Raw genomic sequence first — 27,337 nt, 5'->3', positions numbered from 1 at the left:
AGCGCTGCAAACAGTGTTAATATCACATTCACACAATGAAGTTTCAGTCGGACACAAAATGTCAAGCTTATGTTTATTTAGGAGTTTGCTAATATAGTTTAACTTATTTATTTTTTATTTATTTATTTTTTACAGACGAAAATGACAAAGGAAAAACAAAAAAAAAATAATAATAATCCATAGATCAGATTACAGGTTTCCTCCAATCATAAAAAATCAATAACTGATTGACTGACTGCTGTGGCTTGAAGTTTGGAAGGAAAGTAATCTGAGGAAGCAGCTTCCAATGAGAAGCAGTTCTGGGAATTCATGAACTCTGATAGGCAGAAGTTCTGCAATCTGGCAGTGTGACAGTCAAATCATAAATGCAACTAGTTGCCCATATAGCATTGAGGAAGACATAGAGAGGTAGCACCATGGCTGCAACTTTGAGCATTTGCCATAAAAGTATTTGTAAAATAATGCAAGGGAGGCAATGTTCTGTCTTACTTGTAGCGGAGGTAGTTCATATGTAACTGTCAGGCTTTGTTGTGCATTTTGCCCAGTTGTTTTAATGCAACTTCCCCACATCCACTCCACATGGGTGAGCAATACTCAGGCTTAGAGCACACATGACTTGTAAGTTACAGCTAACTGCTTGTCAGTGAAGAAGTTACGGATTCTGTACAGTAATCCAAGTTTCTTTGAGGCGGTTTTTAGCAAGTGATCTAACATAAGAGGTCCAACTAAGGGTGTTGTTAAGCAAAACACCTAGAAATTCAGTACTTTTAGAGACTGGAATAAGGTTGTATTGAAAGTAATGTAGGGAACAGATAATACCTGCTTATTAGTAGACCAGGTATATTTGTTTTTTGTAACATTAAATGAGACATACTTATTTTGTCCCCATTCAGTGATCTTGGGTAATTATGATTTTAAGGAGAGTGCTGTGCTGGGGTTAGAGTTAGAGATATAAAACTTGGTGAATAGATATTTAAGTGAAGGAGCTGTGAAGCATTGAGTCATCTGAATATGAGTGAATGGAATTATGGGCGACAGACAAAAGATCATTAATATGAATGAGGAACAGGGTTCAAGCGAGGCCTGCTCCTTGTGGCATGCCGGCATTAATTAAGTGAAAACTGAAATGTACATCATCTGCCTGTTCTCTTATCTTTCTGTTGCTGAGATATGAGGAAATACAGTAGTCAGACAAAAGATGATAGGTCATAGCAAGGGAACTTGCATAGCAGGGAACAGTGCCACACTGTGTCATAAGCGTTAGAAATGTCAAGGGTACTGCATGTTAGACATTTGACTGATGGATGGTTTGAGTAAAGAGATTGAGTATATCAATAGTGGATCTTTTGTGACAAAAATCATACTGTCTGTCACTAGTTGTTGGATGCAAGATATTTAACATTGTACTTATTAATGACAATCTCAAATACTTTTCCAAGAGAAGTTTGCGATAGCTTTTGATATGTACTCGGAGGGATCAGATGAACTTCCTGTATTTGAAATTGGGTGCATGTAGGTTTCTTTCCAAGACTGATGGAATGAAAGGAGTGCTCACCATCCACTCACTTGATGTAGTACTGCTCTCAGGTGTCTGCCCTTTCCTCTCCTCCATCCTTCTTTCCTTCCATCCTCTTCTGTCTCTCTTACCTTCATTCTTTCCTTGTCCTTCTGCCTACAGGTGACTTTACACTCCCACTTCTGTCTTGCCTCCATTCTTACCTCTTCCTTTTGCCTGTGGGTGACTCTACAATGAGTGACAAGCCAAATGGTTTCCTGTACACCACGAAACTACTATGCTGGGTGGTAACCATATATCCAAATTTTGGCACCTGGTGGTTTAATGGGTAATAATGGAGCTCCAGTCAGATTGAGCCAGTGAAGGTTTATTATCCAAGAGGTGGTTAGGGTTTATTGCTCACATAATGCCACTCAGGGATGAGTGAGGCTGGTCACTCTTATCTTAAATGTCAGGACCAACTTGCCTAGCCCCAGGCTCCTAGGCTCCTCATGAGGCAATGTAGAATTAGATGATGAATGAATGAAAAAAGAGTATGTTTGCATAGTCTGAATAATTTAGTAGAACAAGAGCAAGTTCTGAGATACACTTTTTCAAAATGATTGGAAGAGTTCCATCTGGACCTCGAGCTTTGTTGGCTGGTAAATTGTCTAGGATAGGTTTTATGTACCTAGTCTGTATCTTTGGTGGGGCAATTTCAGGAGCATCATGTTATAGTACAGGAATGTTCTGACTGACTTCCTCTAAGGTAGGATTTCTGGCAAACGTATTGGCAAGAACTTTAGCTTTTCCACATGGACCAAATGTTTAGAAAATTGAGTTTTTATTAATACACGGGGAAGGTTGTCAGTTTTTTAAAAGGATAAAATTAGTGTTTTCAATTAATGTATTCCTGTCGGAGACCATAAGTGAACATTACTTGATGCAAAATGAGACATCAGCTGGAGCCACAGCTTCTCGATGCCCTTAGGAAGAGCTGCTTATGCATATGAAAGTTTGTTGCCAGTCAGTATTTGTGGGCTCCAGCATTGAAACACATATGAGTTCATCACTTTTTCAAGTCCACATCCAAGATGTGTGACCAAGACCCTGACAGTGGTGATGCTGTGTAACCCAAAATCTGTTGAAGGTACAGCATCTTATAAGACCTACATAGACATAAATGCCCTGTTCTGCAATAAGGAAGTGCACATTAAGAGACATCGAGAAGATGGCACTTTTAGGATCATTCTTAATTCTTATAGTGAATATCTTAATTTTGCTGTTCATATCTAAAATGCATGGAACAATGTCAGTGTCATCCTGAAAAGAAAGACCAGTCACAGACATCATTGACAACATATTCTTCAGTTCAGATATTCAGCAAATAGCATCAGGACCAAAACATGATTTCACTGCTGTGCTAGCATCTGCCTCAGCTCTTTCTGTGGGCAGCTTAACAATTAGGGTCCCTGATCTTGTTTCTCTACAGCCATTAAATGGAATAGACTTCATGCTCTCTCCACATCTCCAGTACTTGCAGACAACCCAGCCTTATCATTCTCACTGCCATCCTTTGGTTTCAGTACCAGTACTTGTTGGCTATGTTATGTCCTGTGACAACTCAGTTTGTTGATGGGATCATCCCTTTCCATCCGCAGCTCCCTCAGTTCTTGTTTCAAGATGTCAGTAAATGATGTCAAGGGTTCATGGGGAGTCACCTCAGTAGTGCTGATCCTATGTTAAGGGTTCATGGGAAGTCACCTTAATAGCTTTGATCCTGTTTTCCAAAACCTAAAAGATATATCTTCCAAAAACTGTTAAGAGCATCTCTGGAAAGAACCTTGACCCTGTTCGCAATGTCAGTCTCCATACCAGCTTGGCAGTACCCACATTGTTGCTACCAAATTACCATTGGATTATGGGCTGCCTGTTATGAAACTGTAATCATCGTCCTCAAGGCCTACGCATGTGTGTAATCCCAGTTACCGCAGTTCCAACAGTTCAGCACCTTGACTGACTTTGCTACTTCTGCACCCCAGGCATTGAATCTTATCAGTCATGGCAAGTCCATTGAGTTGCCTGGATAATCCAGCACTAATGTTGAAATTTACAGACACCACAAAGAAAGGATACAGACAAGAAAGAGAAAAGAACAAAAGAATACAAAGAAAAGTGCTAGATGTTACACAGCACCCTCCCCATTGGTACCACTTGCACAGACACTAAGTGTACTAATGATGCACACTACATGAAGGTGGGGACAGGTTACCCTACATAATACAGATAAGAGTGGGGGTAGTTGCTAATACAGTAACTTTTCACAACAATAAATGACAAAGCAGATGAGTGAGCTTTGCACAGCAGCACAACTTGCATTTACCTCATTGGCTATGATACTGCCACTGCAAAGGTTCTATGAATGAACTGAGAGATGTGATGTAAATAACTGCCAAATCCCATTTTCTCCACTTCTGAGCATAGGGGCCCATGGCAAGGCTACTGTAATCCAGAACATTTAAGGGTGGGAGGCCAACCTACGCCTGTGGTAGTATCTGTGTGATAGAAAAGGTCTGGCCATCTCATGGACTTGGACTGCAGTGCCTAGAACACAGTGCACTTTGGCCAGGGAATTCTACCAATCGTGCCACCAGACGATGATGCAAAGAAAAAGAATTAAATGTGATGTGTGGTCAAAACAGGAGTGTCATTGTGAGAGAAGTGCATAAGGAAATGACAAAAGTTAACTGGAATGTTCACAGCTGGAAAAGGAGAAAGGATGAAATGTGAGTTGGACAACTGTAATACAATTTTAGGTGGCAAGAAATTATTTTGGGGGGCAATAAATACTGTAATCTAAGAAGATAATGGAGAGAAGTGTGGGAAACTGAGGGTCGGATGATATTTCGGTACCTTCAAGTGAGGCAAAAATGAAATGCTGTGAGGTATCATAAGGACCTGTAAATGTAAAACATGTAAGAGCTGGAATATTGGAAAGAGAAAACACATGTTTTGAGAGGAACATCTGTTATGGCAGGTTGGAAGAGAAAAAGCACAGAAAGTCCTACTGAAACTGAAGGGTGGTGACATCATTATCCCCAACCTTGCTTCCTCCTAGAAAGTCCCAGACAGGAGATAGCAAACTAGTAGTAATAATCAGGAGGGCAGCTGAGCCTTACGAAAGGGAAGGAGCGTGTGGTATGGAGAACCAGAACATTTAATTTGTGTGTGTGTATATATATATATATATATATATATATATATATATATATATATATACTATCTATCTATCTATCTATATATATATATCCACTCACTCGATGTAGTGCAGCTCTCGGGTGTCTGCCCTTTCCTCTCCATCCTTCTTTCCTTCCATTCTCTTCTGTCTTTCTTTCCTTCATTCTTTCCTTGTCCTTCTGCCTACGGGTGACTTTACACCCCCTCTTCTGTCTTTCTTTCCTTCATTCTTTCCACTTCCTTCAGCCTGTGGGTGACTCTACACTGAGTGACAAGTCAAATGGTTTCCTGTGCACCAGGAAACCATTTACTACGCTGGGTGGTAACCATATAACCAAATTTTGGCACGTGGTGGTTTAGTGGGTAATTATTGCGCTCCAATCGGATTGAGCCGGTGAAGGTTTAGATCCAAGGGATGGTTGTGGTTGATTGCTCATGTAATGCCACTCAGGGATGAGTGAGGCTGGTCACTCTCATCTTAAATGTCAGGACCAACTGCCTAGCCCTGGGCTCCTATGCTCCTCATGGGGCAATGTAGGATTGGATGATGGATGGATGGATATATATATATATACACACAGTATTGGGATGGTTCTTAAAAAAATGAAAATTTAAAAGTTGAGTCTCCCAACCCCTCATTTTGTTTTAACCTGCTGCATCCCGACCGATTTTTTACCACTGACTCCATCCAATTCCGGCAGATTTTCAAAAAAAAAATTTTTGGCTAAAACTTCCGCTTTTTATGAGAAACATTGGAAAATGCTCCCAAAAGTGCTCACCTGGGCTTAGAAGTGGTTTAACCAGGTGACTTTTAAAACGCCTGGTACCGTGCTCTTTGGAGCCGCGCTGCAGCTGTCGCGTTTTCTATGTAGCGGTAACTATTGCAAACCACTCAGAATAGCTATTTGTTCATTTGGTACAAATTTATATGTAGTACAAGAATATATTGGTTTTCACACAATAATATAGGTGATAAAAGCTTTGTTTCACTCACTGAACACATCAACATACTGCACCTTCCTTGGCGACGTTACCGCCTCATCACTTCTGCTCATTTCTTCCTCAGGTGCCACGTAATCTTTGTCGTCCACATCGTCATCGATTGGGGAATCACTCTCGCCTTGAATTTCATACCGTGGTGCGACATGTCTTTACTGGCCAGGTCACTGGTAACAGGTGAGTTGCCGAGACAATGTCGTGGGGGGGGGGAGGTCACGTGGGGTACGGCAGTGTCCCCCCCACCACCTGGCAGCAGGTAGAGAAAGGTGTCCCGTGTATACGTACCAAAAATCACGTGCGAAATTTGAAAAATGTGCAAATGACAGACTCGCAATTGCAAAACATATGGGTACATCATCGGGTGTCATCGTGACAAAACGTAGTGATGTATCCATACGTCAGCGGGACGCAACGGGTAATGGACACAACGTAACATGACAAATTTTTATGAAGATATGTATTTATTTAGGGGTTGCACAGTAGGACTAAAGTTCAGCATTTCCTAAATTTCTGATGAAATTTCAATATAACTTCTGGACCATGCATTTTTAGGTATTGGATTACAGAGCAGACTTGTGAAGGAGCTCTTAATGTTTACTGTGGCAAATTTTGGTCTGTTTCCAGCCTGAGGGAAGCACAGAGGATGGCTTTGAGTAGTGGAGTTTTCATATTCTGGCCAGCAGGAGGGAGGGGGGTGGGGAACACCTGCCAGAACTAACTCTGCAACTACTGTAGATTATATACCATGATTGGATTCCTTTTTAAGCTTTCATTGGACAAACGTGCCACTCTTTAATTTGGCCTGCAACATGTGTTGCATCACTCTAATTACCCGAAGTGTGATGATCATTATCCTATTATAAGCACTCTCTTCTTCAACTTTGAGAACTCCGAGTGCCCCAACTCATAAGTCATAATGAATCAGCATGGTACCTGGAGAAACTGCACAGCATACAGTATATACAGTCTAGCTGGAACCGATCTTGTGTCCTGGCTGTATGTGCGCACCCTGAGAGTTCAAGCGGAGAAACCATGATCGGCTGAACAAGCTGATGTAACGTGTTTGGGATCCGTGTTGTGACATTGCATATTGGTCATTATACCTACTGTACAGTAATAATTTTTTCTCAAGTCATTCAGTAACCAAATGATTACAGGCAACCCCCCAAATTCACAGGCCCGAAATTCATGGCCCTCGCTTGTACGAGGATTTTTCATTCATTCATTCATTGCCAGACGCCATGTATCCCAAACGGGGTGGCCAGGGGCTTAGAGTTAATTGTTTTACAGGGAGGGGCACTAATCCTCCACCAACCCCACTTGACACGTAGGGATGCCAACAGCATCTGGTGTTCCCAGGCGGTCACCCATCCAAGTACTAACCAGATCCAACATTGCTTAACTTCGCTGATCGGATGGGAAGCGGTGTACTCAACGTGGTATGGCCTAGTAAAAATAGTTTAATTGGTAGGTGGGGGTGCCCATCATCCACCCATTTAATATAGTGGTACCCTGTTTTTAGGGTAGCTCTACATCGAGTGGCAAGCCAAATGATTTCCTGTAAACCAGGAAATAATTTACAACGCTGGGTGGTAACCTTATAACCAGTCAACACATGTTCCCTGCATGACAGCAAGTGGGTTGGCGGAGGGTTAGTGCCCCTCCCTGGAAAACAACTAACTAAAAATACGAACAAGAAGCCTCGGACCAGGACTGACCAAAAGATGACGACTAAGGACTGTACAAAGGACATGACACGGATGGTGACCTGGAATGTAAGGGGTGCAAATGATGAAGTGAAAGAGGGTGAGATTGTCCAGGTGCTTTGAGGGTGCGAAAGTGGATCTATGTGGATTAACTGAAACTAAATGGAGAGGTGAGAGTGTGAGAGAATGGGAGTATGGATGGGGAATATGTGCAAGAGTAGGTGAGAATGAGAGAGCAAAAGAAGGATTGTGTATTGTTGTGAGTAACAGATGAACAGATGGAAGGAGAATATAAGAGAGTATGGATCAGTTGGTTCAAGGATTGTGTGGGTAAGACTGAAAGTTGGACTACAAATTTGAGCGATTGTGTGCGTGTATGCACCAATGCAAGATCGTGCAAGCAGAGTGAGAGAAGAGTTCTGGACAAATGTGGAAGTGTGCATGGAATAGTTTGAAAGGAATGAGAGAGTGTTTTTGATTGGTGATATGAATGGTAAAGTAGGGAATGTGAAGGTGGATGGACTAGTTGGTGAGTGGGGTGTGCCTGCTGAGATAGATGAGAATGGCAGTGCTTTAGTGGACATTTGTGCTGGAAGGGGGTTGGTGATAGCCAATACCCTCTTCAGGCACAAAATGATCCACAGGTATACATGGCAGGTGATGAGAAGGGTGGATGGTGAACTGATTGAAAGGAAGGCAATGATTAATTATGTGTGTGTGGATGATAGGATGCAAAGATGTGTAATGGATGCAAGAGCATACAGAGGTTGGGGGAGTGGACTTTCTGACCACCACTTGGTGGTGGTCAGACTCAAGGTCCAACTAAAATGGAGAAATAGAAGAAGGGAAGGATGGGGGAAAGGAATAGATGTAAGGTGAGTGGAAAGGTTACAAGAGGATGAGAAAAAGGCAGAATATAAGAGAGAAGTGGAGGAATGATTGGGAAATATGAATTGGAGCATATGGGGGACATGGAAGGTGTGTGCAAGATATTCACAGAAGAAATATGTGCAGCATGTGAGGTGGTGTGTGGGGTGAAGAAAAGACAAAAGGGGATGCAAGAAACAGCATGGTGGAATGAAGAGGTGAGACAGGCTGTGGCACAAAAGAAGAAAGCATGTAATGGATGGATGAGAAATAGGGGTGTGGAAGAAGTTGAGAGACAGAAGAGAGAGTTATATGTAGAAAGGAAGAGAGAGGTGAAAAGATTAGTAAGAGAGTGTAAGAAGAGAGTGGATGAGGAATTTGGAAGGAATTTGAGTGTCAAGTGGAGGGAATGTAAGAAAATATTCTGGAAAGAGGTAAAGAGAGTCAGACAGGGTGGCAGTGAAGTTAGTAGGGGAGTGAAAGATAAAAATAGTAGATTACTAGTTGAGAAGGGAGAAAAAGTGAGCGGATGGAGAGAACATTTTAAGGAATCGTTGAACATAATGAATGAAAGTAATGTGAGTATTAGTGGCTGGGGAATGGCTGGGAGAAGACAGGAAGGAATCAGTAGGATGGAAGTTGTGGAAGCATTGAAGAAAGTCAAAATGGGGAAAGCCGCAGGAATTGATGGAGTGTGTGGTGAAATGCTGAAGCATGGGGGAGAGATAGTAGTAGAATGGATGTGGAAGATGTGCAGATTGGCCTGGGAGGAAGGTAAAGTCCCAGATGGCTGGAAGTCAGGTATAATTATTCCCTTGTACAAAGGGAAAGGGGAAAAAGAAGTGTGTGGTAATCGTAGTGGCATTTGTCTTCTTAGTGTAATAGGAAAAGTGTACGGTAGGATGCTTATTAACAGAGATAGGGAAATAACAGAGGAATTAGTTGGAGAAGAACAGGGAGGCTTTAGGAAGGGAAGAGGTTGTGTAGATCAGATATTCATTCTTAGATCTTTAGTGGAAAAGTGTCTGGAGAAGGGAAAGAAGTATGCGGACTTCATGGATTTGGAGAAAGCATATGACAGGGTGGATAGACAAGGATTGTGGAAAGTATTAAGAATATATGGAGTAGATGGGAAGTTGTTGAATGCTGTGAAGAGTATGTATGAGGGTGCTAAGGCTGACGTGCATGTGGATAGTCAACTGAGTGAGTTTTTCTATTTGAAGGTTGGGTTGAAACAGGGATGTGTCATGTCTCCATGGTTGTTCAATCTGTACACGGATGGGGTTATAAAAGAGATTCAAGGTAGGGCAGTGGATGTTGAAGTGGCCCTAATGAGAGAGGGCAGTGTTTGGAAGCTCCCTGTAATGTTTGCAGATGATACTGTCTTGTTAAGTGAAGACAAAGGGAAGCTGCGAGGCTTGGTGGATGAGTTTGGGAGAGTGTGTAAGAAATGGAATTTAAAGGTGATTGTAGGGAAGAGTAAAGTTATGGTCTTAGAGAGAGGTGAGGTCAGTGAATGTACAGTCATCAGCATAAATTCGCTGCAAGTCTACTAGTGTGATGCGAGTCCTTTTGTCTGGCAACAGTGTAAAGGGATGAATTGCCACATACACTTTTATACACTTTAATGATGTGTTTTTCAAAAGTGGTACCAGAGACTGCCTAGAATACAATTCTCTGTATACTGTAATTGATTAGCGTAACATAGTGCAAGAGTTGACAATGTTATGGAACGATGTATGAGCGTAATACTCTGGTATTCTTCATTATAACAGTGTGTAAGCTCCCTTCCCATCTCTCCCCCTTACTCCTCCTGATGTTCCCCCCACCCCTCCCTCTCCTTCCTACCCCTCACTGACTTTCATGCCTTGCCTCTGTCTCCTCTCCCCACCCTCTCTACCTTCATTCATTTATCCACAGCACTAACCCAATTGGCGCATCGCAATTCTCTCGACTGTTTTCTAAACCCAGTCTGCCTTATTCCCAGTTGCTTGCAGTACTACCAACTATATCCAAGGTTTATTATCAATATTCCTTCCTGTTCTAGTCCCATTCTTACCCTCCTCGTCTTCTTCCCACTGCTCTCCAGTTGTCTTTCTGTTCTCCACCCTTTGTCACTACCAACAGCCGGGAGATACAGGAACATTGAGGTCTCGTTCTTGTGATGTATTCCTTGCTAGTATTTGTTTGAGAGAGCCTGTGCCTATTATATCAATAGGCAAAATTAAACACATTTGTGCCCACTCCTCCTACTTCTTGCCCTCTCTCTTCCCTAGGAAAATGTTCCCATTCTCCTCATACTGTCACTGAATCACGAAGCAGTATCAGAAACACTAATGTTTCGAACTGCTGCATCATGTGTGGAGTAACAAGTGGGAGAAAGAGACTGTTGCATGGCATGAAACTCTCGAATGTTGAGGAGCAAAAAGGTTACAGGTTTAGACAAGAAATAGAGAAGAGTGCGGTTTATTACTTAGATTAGCGTTGTGGGTGATATAAGGTAGACAGGGCGGAGAGAGAGAGGAGTGGAGATAAGGATAACGGGAGAGGGAAGGAGGAGGGGAGGGTGGGGAGGGACAAGGGATGGATACAAGGGAGAGAACAGGGAGTTTCACCATTCGACAACATTCATATGTCGTATTTTGCTCATTTTTACGCTAATCAGATATAAAGAATATTGTATTCTGGGTGATTTATAGTATTAACTCTTACAAACACGTCTTTAAAGCATATAAAAGCCTGTGTGGCAACTAGTTCCCATACACCATTGCCAGACAAAACGACCCGCATCACATAAGCAGGCTTGCAGCGACTGATGACTGTACAGTGAGGTTGGATGGTGGGGAAATGGAAAATGTGAGTACATTTAAGTACTTGGGTAGTGTGATGAGTAAGGATGGAAGTTTGGAGGGTGAAGTGCTTGAAAGGGTACAACAAGGAAGAAAGATTGCTGGTTCCTTGAAAGCAGTGATAAGAAACAGAGAAGTGAGCATGGAAGTGAAAAAGTTATTACACTACAGTATTGTGATACCAACTCTGACATATGGAAGTGAAGCTTGGACGTTGCTGGGGGGACACAAGTCAAGAGTGAGAGCAGTGGAAATGAGTTATTTGAGAGGAGCCTGTGGAGTCACATGGAGAGACAGACTGACAAATGAGGATGTGAAGGAGCATTGTGGTGTGGATGTGGATGTGATAGGAAGCATTAAGAGTAACACACTGAGGTGGTTTGGCCATGTGGAGAGGATGGAGAGTGAGAGACTGATGAGGAGAGTGTATGTGGGTGAGGTGGAAGGGGAGAGAGGGAGGGGAAGGCCAAAGATGAGATGGAGGTATGGAGTGGAGAGGTATATGACAGAGGGGGGAAGGTGAATTGGCAGCAGGGCAGTGAAATGGTGGGGGACAGGGTGACGTGGAGGCGATATGTTTGTGGCCACCCCGTATAAGGGATTAAGGCGTCTGGGAATGGATAGATAGAAAAATAGTTTGTCCTAACTTATTTTAGCCATACCCATTAAATGCTTGTTTGTTATTAAAGTTTTTCTACAGTATTTCAGTATATATTTGTGATATTTTATGGTGTTTTCTGGTCCCAGATATGGTTTTTTAAGTCTGTGCTCACTGCTGCTGTGTCGATGGCTGTCGGCAACAACATAATTAGCCCTTATATAATCATACCCATTAACAGGTTATTTTTTAAAAATTGAAGTTAATTGTATAATGTACTGTACAGTATAGTATATTTTTGTGTGGTTTTAGGTTCCTGTGATGATTTCTAGGGGTTTGCAGGGGCTATAGGCTACCACTGGGGCATTTTGAGAGGTGTATCAAAATTACACGGAAATTCCTAATTTACAGGAGGTCTGCGTTCCCTGACCCCCACGAAATGGGAAGGGGGTTGCCTGTATTACAAATTGTACATTAACACGGAAAAAGTGGGAGCCTCCATACATGTTAGAGCCCAGGCAGAATAGTCTGCTTGGTGTTAAACTGCCTGCAAATGGAAAAGTTCTTTCTAATTTCTGCCATCTCCACCTGAACCAAAAGATGCATGTGGTGAAACTGTCCAGCAAGTCGTGGTTCAAGCTGAAGAATTTTACTAACATGCCTGTATCCCCACAAAGTGGATATTCAGTGGAGAAGTTGAAGAAGCTCTGTGCAAAGTGGCAGAACCTAATGAAGAGCTCCAAGAGGCATGGCAGACAACAGCTTAAATATGAAGAGGACTTCAGGTTGTCGATGAAGAATCTGTTCAGCATGGCCCGTGAAAGTGCCCTCAACCTCATAAGCATCCCCAAGGACAAGGAAATCCTCAAGGCCCAGCATGAACCAGGATGCGGAGAGTCCATAGCAAGCGTCAACCTTGCTTTGGTTCAAAGACAGCAAGCTACTATGCGAAGGAGATTGAAGTATGAAAAGTACAGAGAATGTGTCGCTTGTCGGGCAACTGAGGTGAACACTACAGGGCAACTGGAGTCCTCTTCCTCCAGTACTGAAGACACTAGTGAAGCTGAGAATGGTGATAGTGGGGAGCTCAGTACAAGTACATCGGCTCCCAACTGACTGCGCGCATCAAAGTTGGTCATGAGCCCTGGTGTCGCTGTTGCACTTGACAGAACAAATGTCAGTGATTGTAGTGCCCCGTACATCCTTGCAGAGAGGGTTAAAAGCCTTGGCCATGATGTGTTGGAGTAGGCCATCAGCCAGTCCAGTGTCGAGCAATTCAGAGATTGACATCGGTCGGCAGCTGCTCTCATGATCAAGGAGAGTTTTTCTTTTAAAGGCCCATTTGTCATTCACTGGGATGGTAAGCTGCTTGATGACTTCACAGGCCATGAATCCATGAAGCAACTGCCCGTTCTCATCTCAAACAGGGATGCTATCCAGCTACGTGGTGTTTCCAAGATTCCATCTGGGACTGGAGAGGCCCAGGCAGCTATTGTAACTGAACTAGAGTGATGGGGAATGGCACATCAAGTGGTTGGAATGTGTTTTGACACTACAGCTTCTAACAAAGGACGCCAAACTGAAGCTTGTGTGCTCCTCAAGCAGAAACTTGAGAAAGACTTGTTTTACTTTCCGTGTTGGCACCACATCACGGAACTGGTATATGGAGCTGCCTTTCGAGCATACTTCATTGCCACTTCTGACTGTCATTTATTCTATCAAAATCTGGCTCTTTCATAGTCAGTTCAGGCTCATCAAGAAAGAGAAGGAAGCCTTGAGGAAGCTGACTGTCTTCGGCATCAGGGTCTACATAAGGGCATGGTTTGTTGCACCAAATGCCATGCCACGTGCCCATTAGGACCTCTACCTTCTTGAAAAGGCTTGTATGTACCCAAACAAGATCATTGGAGAAGCTGTGGAGATGAAACTGGGGGCTTATCTTTGGTACCTGTCTGAAGAGCTGATCTCTCTGGTTCTTTTTGATCTTTAATTATCCATGGAAGAGAAGTGTAGGATCATCACAGGCATGAAGAGCAAACAGGGCGGCATTGACCCTCTCAAACGCACTCCAGCTCCACAGGGAAAAGTTACTCTTGGAGATCTCGCAACTCATGCATCCCACAAATTCTTAGATAAGATGCAGATCAGGAAATTGTTCCTACAAGAAGATCCAGAGTCCTGCCCTGACATTAACGATTATGTTAAAGCACAGGAGACCGCTGCAGGAAATTGATTGATGAATGACAATGCAGAGCCAGCTGTAGCTCCAGTTGAGGAGTACAGTGGTAAGATCACGCACAGTGAGCAACAACAATAGTTCCTGTTGCAGGTTGCTGCTGAACATCGGTTATGATTTCCTGATTCAAAGAAGACGACCCACACTTGAACTGAACATATAGTAAACCCTCATTATACGATGGGGTTCCATTCCTGAAAACCCCATCGTATAGCAATCCATTGTATAGTGAACCTGTTATAACATGTAGTCAATGGGGATACATTCCCAGACCTGCCTAAACTCGCACATTCACACACCTTAACACTCACATACATGAAATATCCTTATGTTTAAACATGTAAAGTAACACATTAATAATGAATAAAGAGGGGAAAAACATGAAAATAACAGTATACAGTAGTTCTTACTATTACTTAAGTAAATAGGATTGTTGATGTCCCCTCCAAGGCTAAGGGACAGTTAGGGCCTCACAGCCCTCACTCATCACTGGCAGAACTGGCTGACTGGGCAGGGCTGGCTGGCTGCACGGGGCTGGCTGATGAGTCTGTACTGGCGGATGAGACTGGGCTAGCTGGCTGGGTGGGGCTGGTTGATGGGGCTGGACCAATCGATAAGACTGGGCTAGCTGGCTGGGCAGGGCTAGCTAATGAGGCTGGACCGGTGGACAAGTGTGTGTGGTCTAATGCCGACAGTGTGAGGACGTTTTTGTTGCGTTTGCACATTCGCTGTTCACTGAGCCGCAGATGATCCATCGTTGTTGCAAATCGTTCCCATTGTATAGTGGGCATAGGGTACTAAAATTTTGACATTGTATAAGCGAAATATCATACAATGAGGCATTGTATAATGAGGGTTTACTGTATTTACATTTTCAATAAATCATATATGGTATATAAGTAAGTTGTGATAGAGTGATTCACATAAAGGCCTGACAATATCCAGTGAGAGCTTTAAAAAAGAAGCCAATCATCGTATGTTATCTACAGTAGTTGCAGAGTTAGGCCTGGCAGGTGTTCCCCACCCACCTCCCCCCTGAAAGCCACAATGTGAACACTAGTTAAGCCATCCCCTGAACTTCCCTTAGGTTGTGACCCCTAAAGAAATTTATATTTTCATAAAAATTTGCTATGTTACATCGTGTCCATTAGAACGAAATGAGGGGTTGAGAGACTCAACTTTCAAATTTTCATTTTTGAAGAACCAACCTGATATATACTGTATATACAGTAATACCCTGATATACAATACCCCTAGGTGCGATACCTTGACTTAACGATGCGGGTAGATACCACTATACCCCACCTAATGATGTCCACACCCAGGTTTAACAATGGGTTTTGATTTTTTTTTACTGATTTTGAAGATATTTTAAACTAAAATTGTGTGTTTAGGTTGATTTATAAACAGTTTTTAGACTTAGAATAATGTGTTTTAGCCATAGGTGAAGTGAACATTGTCATATTAGTTTGATTTTTTCCAGACATGTTTGACAATTCTCAGATTTTATTTATTGGTTTTAGTGAGTTATTTGCAGGTGTTAGGCTTAGGTTAGCTTCTTTTACAGCTGTTAGGCCATTTAGATTGGCTTTCAATTTGTTTTTGAGCCCATTTGGGTGGGTTTTGGACTTGGTGGGGAAATCCAAGGCTGAAAAACACATCCCATTAATTTGCATGTTAAAACTACCCTGATTTACGACCCCACCTAATGATGGTTTTTTAACTAACCAGTTGCATCATTAAACAGGGGTATACCTGTATATACTAAATACTATATATATATATATATACAGTAATCACTCCAATATCCGGATCAATAGAGCCATCGGTAGGTTCGGATATTGGTTTTGTCCGGATATTGGGCCCCAGCTTATGGACTTGTACTTACGGACCCTAACACAGAGAAACACCTATACAACTCCCTCCGGACATGCATAGCACCTATTTAACACCCAAATCACACCAATAAGGCACATAAATGACTGAAATAAATGCAATAGACACATAAAATGTGGGTTTAGAAGTATGTTCATACATTAATAAACATTCTGGTTCTTATGGACTCTAACCGAACCTAACCTAACCGAACCTAACCGAACTCTGAAAAACACATTCCTACTGCACATGCATGAGGTAAGTTTAGTATGGAAAGAAGTACAGTATGACACTTTCTGGTAAGTATAGTATGGGAAAAAATACAATATGAAACATTCTGGTAAATATAGTATGGAAAATAGTACAACATGAAACATTTTGGCTACTTACAGCAAGTCCCTGGCCACCTCGATGAATAACCGCCTCCTCTCGGACTCTGACAGTAAGAACGATTTCCTGAAGCACTTGCACTACACTCTTCCTGAAGTCTTGCACTGAACTTAGTCAATAACACACAGAAGTCCGTTCTTTTCACAGTGTTCACTTTAGTCCAAATAATGTTCCATTAAATTTAAGTGTTGCACATTAACTTTTCCCAAGTTTTTTTAAGTTTCCAAAGCCAAAACAAAGAAGGTTAGTTACGTTAAATTTCTTTTCTACTTAGTCTTTTCTCCCAACTTGAAAACCTTAACACAACACACCGTTTTTTTCACTGCACAACACTCAAAATTCCCGTGTGGTCTAGTGAAGAAGTTCTTGCTGTTTATTCACTGTCAGAGCCCGAGAGTATCACTGGCAGGCGTCCAAGGGGTGCATCGGTGGGTAGTGGTGATGGCGTACCGACTACAGAAGACTCTGAAGACAGCCGCAAACTCACGTCGAGCGGTGACTCCACTGTAGCTGATGTGCTGGGCTGTGGCTCGGAGCATGAGGGCCTGTCTTGGGGAGGCAACGGAGTGGAACCAGGGCTTGGCACAGCGGGGGTCACGGGCCTGAAAAAACTGTCAATCGTTGACTGACGCAAGGACCGATGATTCTGGCGATTGATGATGCGCTGCCGGAAAGCACGCACTTCCTCCACGAGTCCCAAGGGCCCCATCTCCCTGTCGCAGTCCGGGTGTTCCAGGTAGTCTAGGACGAACTCTAGATGTTCCCGGAGTGCGCTCAGCTTGGGGATGGCTGGAGTAGTGTCCTGCTGGGCGGAGTCTGCATCATCATCGCCTTCGTCGTCGGAATCTTCAAGTTCGGGACTGACACCAGCATCCGAAGACGCGATCTCGATATCAGACAACGTCTGATACCCAGGATCGCCCTCGTCGTCGTCCAACCACTCACGAACATCGTCCACATCAACATCGTCGCCGTGCGTACGTAGCCGTGCATGGAAGTCATCCACGTCAAACCCTAGGAAATCGTACTCCACATCTGTTCCGAGAAGCAGACGAGACCAACCATTTTCAAGAGTTTTCACAGGGACTTCCTTCCATGCACTAGCCCAGTTGTACAGCGCAGACTTGATGTTGTAGCGGCGAAGGTTTTCCAAAGTCCGCTTGCCTCGAGTGTCACATCCTTCCCTGCGCTCGTCCTCGTCCTCGAGAACCACCATCACCTCGTCCAGGAACTTCCGACGGTACAGGCGCTTTGTTGCCACGATCACTCCTTGGTCCATTGGTTGAATGAGAGCAGTCGTATTAGGTGGCAGAAACATGCACCTAATACGGCCATTCTCAGCAACCAAGTCCTTGTCGCACGGGTGGGCAGGTGCATTGTCGAGGAGAAGGAGAGCCTTTACCTGGTCGCGAGGAATTCCCAGTGTCTTCGTCTGGTAATGTATGACCTCCTTGACGAAGTGATGGTGAAACCAGTCTTTGAAAATCACAGCTGTGAACCATGCTTTCAAAGAATGGTACCATACGACAGGAAGGACATCCATCACCCCACGAAGGCACCGAGGCTGCTTTGCACGGCCAACAATAATGGGCTTAAGCCGGTGCATGCCGTTAGCATTGGCACAACACAAAGCAGATATCCGTCCCTTAGAAAGCTTGCGGCCAGGTACACGCTTCTCCGTCTCTTCGGCGAGAGTGTTCGTTGGCACCGAGCGATAGAATAGGCCAGTTTCGTCAGCGTTATAGACTTGACCGAGAGTGAGGCCCTCCCTGTCGATCAAGCCTTTCACCTTGTGCCGAAACTCGTCCACTCCATCCTCGTTAGCGTCCAATGCTTCGCCATGTGCTTTACGGTTAGTAAGGCCATGTCGCAACTTGAACGTGAAGAGCCAACCCTCGGATGCCTTGAAGTCTAGGGCGTCGTGAAGCCTTGCAAACTTCTCAGCAGCAGCCTTCAGCTCCGTTCCACGTACCATCACACCAGCTGCACGTTGCTGTCGATACCAAATCAACGTGGAGCGGTCGATCTCTGCATACTTGGGGGTAAACATAACCTTCCTCTCCACGTTGCGTTTGCTTCTCGACGAGAAGTCAGCCGTGTACTGCATGAGCTTGTCTCGGGAACGCTTGATATCAAACAAAGTCGACCGGGCCAGGTTGAACTCGCGGAGAATGCGAGAGGAAGACCAACCCGCATCAACCTTCTCCAATATCTCCCGTTTCTTCTCCAGAGTCAACACCACTCTTTTCCTTTTCTCAGGAGGCGGGGCCATCATCACACACACTAAGAGTAGGGCAGAGAGCAGCAGGAGGCCTTGCAGCAAGTACGGCACCACCACAAAAGCGAGCACGTGGGCAGCCATGGTGAAGAGCGTAGGTCTTGTCGCGGTGAGAGACAGGCGGGAAGTGGGGAGGATGCAGCGGCGCTCTATCGGATGTCGGAGGAATGACGAACCAAAACAATGCTCTCACGCGGCGCGCGCGGCAAGTTCAAATTACGGACGGCAAAAAATCGATTTTTTTTCCAATTTTTTTGGATTTTCGGACCATTTTGGGAATGTTTGATCCCAGGACGATAAGGTTCGGTTAGTGGGGATGTTCGGATATTGGGCGTCCGGATATTAGAGTGATTACTGTATATATATCTATTGCCAGACGCCATAATCCCGTAGGGGGTGGCCATTTGACTTTGAGTTAATTGTTTTTTGGGGAGGGGCACTAACCCTCCACCAACCCACTTGTTGACACGTAGGGAACACGTATGGGTTGGTTATATGGTTACCACCCAGCGTTGTAAATGTTTTCCTGGCTTACGGGAATCCATTTGGCTTGTCACTCAATGTAAAGCCACATGTAAAGGAAAGCAAAGCAATAAGAAGTGACAGGAAAGATGGGAGAAATAGGAGGAGAGGGGGCCAGGCACAGAAAAAGATTAATAAAGGCTAAGGAAGAAGTAGGCAGCACTACATCAAGTGAGTGGATGATGGTCGCCACCACCTACCACCGATATATATATATATATATATATATATATACTGTATTTATATATGTATATATATATATATATATATATACAGTATATATATACACAGTATATACAGTACCCTTGCATCCAGCACGCGTTTGTCCGGTACTTTTGTCCAGTTCGGCCAGCAAAAAAAATAAAATACTCTGTTACTGAAGTACGGATTTGTTGGGCTAGTACGGATCGGCCGTGCAAAGTGGGCTAAATCCGAGGAGTTCTTCTCTAGTACTGACATACTGCATCCAGTAGTATTACCCACCCGGACGCGATAAGGTAGCGAGCACTGAGGAACTTTTCCCTAGTACTGCCACGCCAGTCCAGAACGCCTTCCTCATGGCTTGTGACGTGTGCCAGTCAAATTGCAGTATTGCACTTCCCCTGATGACGAAGACGACGATGTCAATGTGTGACTATGGTGGATTTATAAGGGAGGTTGAGGCAGAGATGCCTCCTCAGGATCCTGAAGGCACTCCTCCAGGGGGTCAGTAGGACCTCCTACTGCGTCGGAAACTCCTCCCTCTTCCCCCCCAAGCCCAAGCACCACTCACCTTTAAAAGTTGGTAAAATCTTAGTTGTGTCAAAATGTAGTTAAGTTGAATTCTGGGGGGACTTTTTCAAGGCTTACCTGACATTATTCATTTTTCCCATAAGGTCTGTTGTTTGTCCAGTACGGATTTAGTCCAGTACGGTAGTCCTGTCTGACAAAAATACCATACTGGACACGAGGGTACTGTATGTATATATATACAGGCATACCCCAGTTTAACAATCTAATTGGTTAGGTAAAACCCCATCGTTAGCCGGGGTATCGTATATTGGGGTACTTTTAACATGTATTTCAATGTGGACCCTTTACCAGCCTTGGGTTTCTCCCCAAACCAAAGTCCAAAACCCACCCAGTCGAGCCCCAAAACAGGTTTAAAGGCAATCTAAATGGCCTAACGGCTGTCAAGGAAGCTAACGTAAGCCTAACACCTGTAAATAACTCACTAAAACCAAGAAATAAAATCTGAAAATCATCAAATATAAGTCTGGAGAAAATCAAGCTTAGTAAACTGTACCCCAAAATGACAATGTTCATCCTACCTATGGCTAAAACACGTTAATCAAAGTCTAATAACAGTTTGTAAATCAACCTAAACACACAATTTTAGTCTAAAATATCACCAAAATTGGTAAGAAAAGCCAAAACCCATCGTTAAACCAGGGTTTGCCCATCGTTAGGCGGGGTATGGTGCAATTTCTACCCCTATCATTAAGCTGGGGTATCACACCTAGAGGTATACTGTAGTATGTCGAGGTATTACTTATATACATATACAGTATATATATATATATATATATATATATACTGTATATATATACTGTATATATATACAGTAAGCTCGCCCCTAATGCGAGGGTTTCATTCCAACCGTGGCGCACCTTCAGCGTGAAACCGCGTAAGTCTTAACTACTCCTTATTTTGCTCCCTAGACCCCCTAAATGTGACGTTTTGCTGTTATCTGCCATTGGTAATCAATATGAAGCACTTTAAATGGTTAGAAGGTTTATTTAAAGTTATAACTTACAAATACAGTACTGCACAGCAAAACTTAAACACACAAATACATAAACACAAGGCAATGTTCCTATGCCGATTGATTTCGGGACAATTCATCGTCAAGTCAATTCGCCATCACTACAATAACAAGACAGTTCGCCGTCATTAATGAAGACAGTTGTGGGTGATGCTAAAATATAATTCAAAGGCGAAAAAAGTATATTTAGAGAATGACGGGGAATCGTTCAGGGTGCGAGTTGTCCTGATGAGGAATCGTCCATGTTTTGACAGGGAATTGTCTGACGGCGAATTGACTTGACGGAGAATTCTCTCAGAACCCGCCGATCATGGGTAATCATATAAATCAGGTTAACTGGTTACAAGGCATTATTTAATGCTTTAACTTTATTTAAGTGCTTTAACTTACATACCAGAACAGTAAATATTTAACTTACAAATACAGTACTGTGGAAAATCAGTGCAGCAAATCTTTAACTAACAAATAAAGAAGGCAATATTCTGACGCCTATCAGGTAAACTGGTTATAAGACTTTATTTCTTGCTTTAACATTATTTATTAGTACTTTAACTTGTACATAAACTTACCAGAACAGTAATGTAAATATTTAATTTACAAATACAGTACTGTGGAAAAAGTACAGGTAATCACATGATCATCTGATCAAAACAAACCGTGCGCGCTTCGCTGAGGTTCGAGGATTTGGCCTTTAAAAGGCCTCTCGTGTAAATTTATAGCTTTTGTAGTAGCTCTTTAATCTTACGTTGTCTTATACGTATCCAAGCACTAACTGCGTATAATTGCGAGCGAGTTCGGTGAGAACGTGTTTAGGACGAGCTTACTGTATATATATATATATATATATATATACAGTGAGCCCTCGAAATACGAAAACCCGAAGTACGAATTTTCGATGGTACGAAATCGATTAATATAGGACATATTCCACAGTACGAAAATATCTTTCACGATGATATGAAAATTGATACTCGATATGAAAGGAAATGCAGAGAGAACCCGATTATCCAGACTATATGATGAGAAGAAGTGACTGAATAGTCTAAAATCGCGATTAATCTGGCGGAAACAAAACACAAGTACTGTTAGATTGATTTATTTACCGGTAAATGTACAGTGAAAGACACAACTATCTTCCCAGTTCAGTCTGAAGAAAATTTACACTAGGCAAAATACAATGAAAACCCTGTTTCTACTAGTGTGTGTTTCAAATGGTTCGATTTTCCCTCGCTATATTCGTCAGACTTTGGGAAGATACTTGTGTCTTTCATTGTACACTTGAAGCAGCAGAAAGACTTTACCAATTCAATACATTATCCTAAAGCTTGTTTCTGGAATTGTTTGACAATTTTCAGTTTGACAAATTACTTTATCTGGCTGAAAAATTTCCTCCCCGGTATCATCACTCTCCCCTACGATCGTTTCCAGCGCAGTGGAAGAAACTCAACGTACTCAAAGGTGGATATCGTTTCCCAATTTCCCAACTGGAGGTTAGGTTAGGTTGAATTATTAGTTACAGATAAGCTCGGTTAGGCCAGATTTAGTTAAACACTTAGGGAAGAATAGTCCTTTCTGCCATTATGTTAACGAAATAAACAAGAGTTGTCACACGAGAACAGCTAAAAATGATGGGGAAACAGATTTAATAAGAAACGTTTACTGTATTTAAACCCTGAAATAATCTGAAAAATATAACAGACTGTCAGGAAGAACTGATTTGGTAAGGTGCTTTTGCTGCTTAAAGTAAAACATATGTTTAGCACCCTCAATGGCTGTTGGTTCAGATATTTGCGTGCTCCCGTGGTCGGCCTTGGGACCATTTTTTCAAAGTTCTAAAATCAATTTCTTTTTACTAACATGTGAAAAGACTTGTCTGGAACATCTGGCTTTCTTTTCTTTTTTTTCCCCCTAAACCCATCCTGTGATTTGCTATGATTCGTGTAAGAATGAATAAAATTAGGATGCATGTTACATCAGCATGTATATATCAGCCGAAAACATCTGGGATGAAGTGAACTGTGAACACCAGACTGCTTGAGGTGGTAGAGTAGGGTCGTGTAAACACACCAGTAACCCTCATTCCCTTCCCATAATTGCTCGCAGTTTTTTATAGCTCACCCCAACTCAGTGTCACTGACACCAGTACAGTAAGGCGTTGTTCAGGGCCAGCAGCAATGAAAGCGATAATGGAATACATTATTGTTTGTTTCAGTCCTCTCTCTTTCACACGTACACATAAGAACAAACAAAAGAATGAGCAGTAAATGTACACTAACTCTAAGGAGCAGATATAACTGTGCTCAGTCAGTTCAAAATATATTGGGAAGAGTGATACCGAACGAAGAATGCAGAACTGAATTCTAACCTACGAGAACATGTGGGACGAAAGAGTAATTTTTTTCTGATTAGCAAACATTTTTGTTCCATATCGTCTCTTATAATTGTAAAACCCATAATCTTTCGTGTAAGCATACAGCCAAAAGACCTTAACAATTCAGTTCATATTGCTCTAGTTTGTCTTCTATACTTTTCTGACTATTTTGAGGGTGGTAAATTATGTTCTCTTGCTGAAAGAAACTTACTGAAAATTAGGGCGCATGTAACATGAGCATGTAAACATCGACGAATACATCTGGAGTGAAGAGAACGCCTGACTGATGGGATGGTAGAGTAGGGTAATATACACACACCAGTGACCTTCGTTTGCTTCCCGTAATTGTTCACAGTTTTTTATAATGCCCTAACTCAGCGTCATTGATACCGAAACAGTGAATGTTGTTCAAGGCCGGCAGCTATGAAGGGGTTAATGGAATACTGTATGAAAAATTCAAAATGGGCGCAGTGCATAGTGCTGCACTCGCTTGCCGAGAGAAAACAAACTAACCCCTCTCTGGTTAACAAATTTTCACGCACTTCTCAGTTGAGTCCATGTCCCTCCTCTCCTCAGAGCCTCGCTGTACTTGAGGATATTTTCACAGCCCTTCACCTTTTCATATTGTTTTGCCATGCCTCCCAATCACCCTGCATCATATCCAGCATTGGGGGAGCCCGTTGCAAAGAAGCAGCAGCACCGTACTCTAATTCTGGAAAGGAAATTGGAAATTATAAGACCCCATGAGGAGGGGCAGAGAGTCTTAGAGATTGGGCGTGCTTTAGGCCTTGCTGTTTTCACCATTGGGACTGTGACGAAGAAAAAGGAGATGTACAAGAATATGGCCACCTCCTTCTCTACAATTGTTTACAGGTATTGTTTACTTCTTAATGAGGGTGGGGGGTGAAGTTTAGGTAGGGTCCGAGGGGGTCCTGGGACTCATCCCCCCATTTATATGTATACTGTATTTCAATGGGGAAAATCGTTCCGATATACAAAATTTCAAATTACGAAAGTTTTTTTGGTCCCTATCCCTTTCATATATCAAGGACTCATTGTATGTATGTATATATATATATACAGTAGAACCTCTTTGGTCCGGACCCTTTGATCCGGATTTCTGTTAATTCGGACAAAATTTAAAAATAATAAGCTCCAAATATATGTTGAAAGTAATTCTAAAGTCATTTTCAGTATCGGCGCGGAAAGCGATCGTCATTCATTTAGTCTCGGATCACGCTAGGTCAAAACATGGGCGCCTGTTTAAACACAGGCTAGCATTCGTTCCATCAACTAGTTCACCAACCATTTATATTTTTACGCTGTATTTCAAAAGTTAATCCTCCTTACCATGCCCCTTAATGCAAGTGTAGCTTCTGCAATGAATAAAGGTGTTAAAAGGAGGAGTTTGCTTACATAAAAATGGGTCAGAATATTCTGCAGTATTTAATGATTACTGTAGGTTATTTTTTGTACTTAAATGTGCTTTACTTGTACATCAAACATTAGCTTCTTGCCCATATGGGCGTTATCAATAGCCAAAGATGACAATGTATTTTTTGCCTACATAAGATTTATTTTTATTCCAAATATTACAGTTAATTAATTAATTTATTTTTTTGCCTACACAGGCCTTAGTCACTTATTACAATTTGAAATGTAGGCTAGTTTTTTGTCATGGCCTTACCTGTAAATTATGCAATACAAAACTATTGTACATGATTAGTTTGGTTATTTTAGTATCCTTTCATCTTTTGCAGTTACGTAGTGTTGACATATGCCACATATGTTAATAATTAACAAACATAACATATGTAGATAGAGTTTGGTATGAACTGGAGATTACCCTGATGGTCCGGACAATCTGCTAATTCGGACAACCCTTCCCCCCATATAGTCCGAATGAGAGAGGTTCTACTGTATATATATTATATATATATATATATATATACATACTGTATATCTATATACAGTATATATATATACATATATATATATACTGTATATATATATATATATATATATATATATATATATATATATATATATATATATACTGTATATATAATATATATATATATATATATATATATATATATATATATATATATACTGTATATATATATATATATATATATATATATATATATATATATATATATATACAGTACCCTCGCGTCCAACATGGTAATATTGTCATGCATGGGTCCCGTGTTGGACCAAAAACGTGTTGGACAAACAACAGAGCTTATGGGGAAAAATGAATTATGTCAGCAACCCTAGGAAAAGTCACCCAATATACCTACCATATACCTATACATATATTAGTACTGCTGTAATTATAGGGAATGGTACTGTGCTGCTAATGATAACTAACCTTTTAGAATAGTGTTGGCGGGCTTATTAGGAATGGAAGGTGGTATCCGAGGCTGTAGGTAGTCCTACTGGATCCCCGGAGGATTGCTGCTGGCGTCACTAGCGGGTAATGGCTGCTGCTCCTCCTCAACCTCCCTCATAAATCCTTCGAAATTCCTCTCCCCTTTCTTCTGCCTCTCGATGAATTCTAGCTTGGTGGCCTGAGGGAGGTGCTGCCACTTCTTGGGGTTCTCAGAAGGCTTCATAGGCATCATGAGCTGAGTAAAATGCAGTAGCAAGGGTAGAAAATGCAGCAAGAAAAAGCACCATCCAATGCGAATTATGCGACTGAATGGCACTGTGGTGGGAGAAATTTAAACAAAACATCACATGAGAGCAGAAGCTTTTTTCATTGGGCGACATCACGATCATGTCACGATAGCAGGCGAGGGAGGCTACTTGATCGGAAGTTTTGATTGGCTGTCAGAGTCACGGGAACGTCTAGTAAGACCGTGTTGGACCAGAGGTGATCGTGCTAGAGGCGAACTCTGTGGATTTCGCCCACTTCTCGGAGCTCCGTCTGTGTTATGCTTACGCACCCATTTTACAGTACTTAAATCGTATTAAATCGTACTAATTTTTTGCTCTCCGTGCTGGATGTTAATCGTGCTGGACAAACGCGTGTTGGACGCGAGGGTACTGTGTAGATAGATATATATATATATATATATATATATATATATATATATACAATAATCCCTCCAATATCCGACGTGATAGAGCCAAAGGCATGTACGGATAGTGATCCTGTCCGGATATTGGGCCCCAGCCTCCTAGACTTGTACTTATAGACCCTAACTCAGAAAAACACCTATACAACTCCCTCTGGACCTGCACCTATTAAAGACCCAAATCACACCAATAAGGGACATAAAAGACTGAAATAAATGCAAAAGAACCATAAAATGAGGTTTTAGAGGTGAGTTTATACAGTACCCTCGCGTCCAACACGCGTTTGTCCAGCACGATTCGCGTCCAGGACGGAGAGCAAAAAATTAGTACAATTTAATATGATTTAAGTACATACTGTAAAACAGGTGTGTAAGCATAACACTGACGAAGCTCTGAGAAGTGGGCGAAATCCGCAGAGTTCGCCTCTAGCACGATCACCCCTGGTCCAACACGGTCATACTGGACGTTCCCGTGACGCTGACAGCCAATCAAAACTTCTGATCAAGTAGCCTCCCCCGCCCGCTATCATGATGGGATCATGATGTCGCCCAATGAAAAACGCTATTGCTCTCACATGATGTTTTGTTTAAATTTTTCCCACCACAGCGCCAATCAGTTGCATAATTCGCATTGGACGGTGCTTTTTTCTCGCTGCATTTTCTGCCCTTGCTACTGCATTTTACCCTGCTCACGATGCCTAGGAAGCCTTCTGAGAACCCCAAGAAGTGGCAGCACCTCCCTCAGGCCACCAAGCTAGAATTCATCGAGAGGCAGAAGAAAGGGGAGAGGAATTTCAAAGGATTTATGAGGGAGGTTGAGGAGGAGCAGCAGCCATTACCCGCTAGTGACGCCAGCAGCCATCCTCCAGGGACCCAGTAGGACCGCCTACAGTCTTGGATATCACCTTCCATTCCCAGCAAGCCCACCAACATTATCCTAAAAGGTTAGTTATCTTTCATAGTACAGTATCATTTATTATTATTACAGTAGTACCAATATATGTATAGGTTTATGGTAGGTATT

At 42.4% G+C, this 27,337-nt stretch overlaps 1 pseudogene; it reads right to left on the bottom strand.

Annotated features, from left to right (window-relative positions):
• Positions 1-7,065: 7,065 nt before the first annotated feature.
• LOC145393130 (5S ribosomal RNA) lies at positions 7,066-7,186 on the bottom strand (annotated as a pseudogene).
• Positions 7,187-27,337: the final 20,151 nt, after the last annotated feature.

Source organism: Coenobita brevimanus, chromosome 23, assembly GCF_032717465.1.
Source record: "Coenobita brevimanus isolate Jiangsu-jjx chromosome 23, ASM3271746v2, whole genome shotgun sequence".
Classification (NCBI taxonomy): domain Eukaryota; kingdom Metazoa; phylum Arthropoda; class Malacostraca; order Decapoda; family Coenobitidae; genus Coenobita; species Coenobita brevimanus.
The sequence above is the reverse complement of the archived record's forward strand: the minus strand, read 5'-3'. Positions and strand labels throughout refer to the sequence as shown.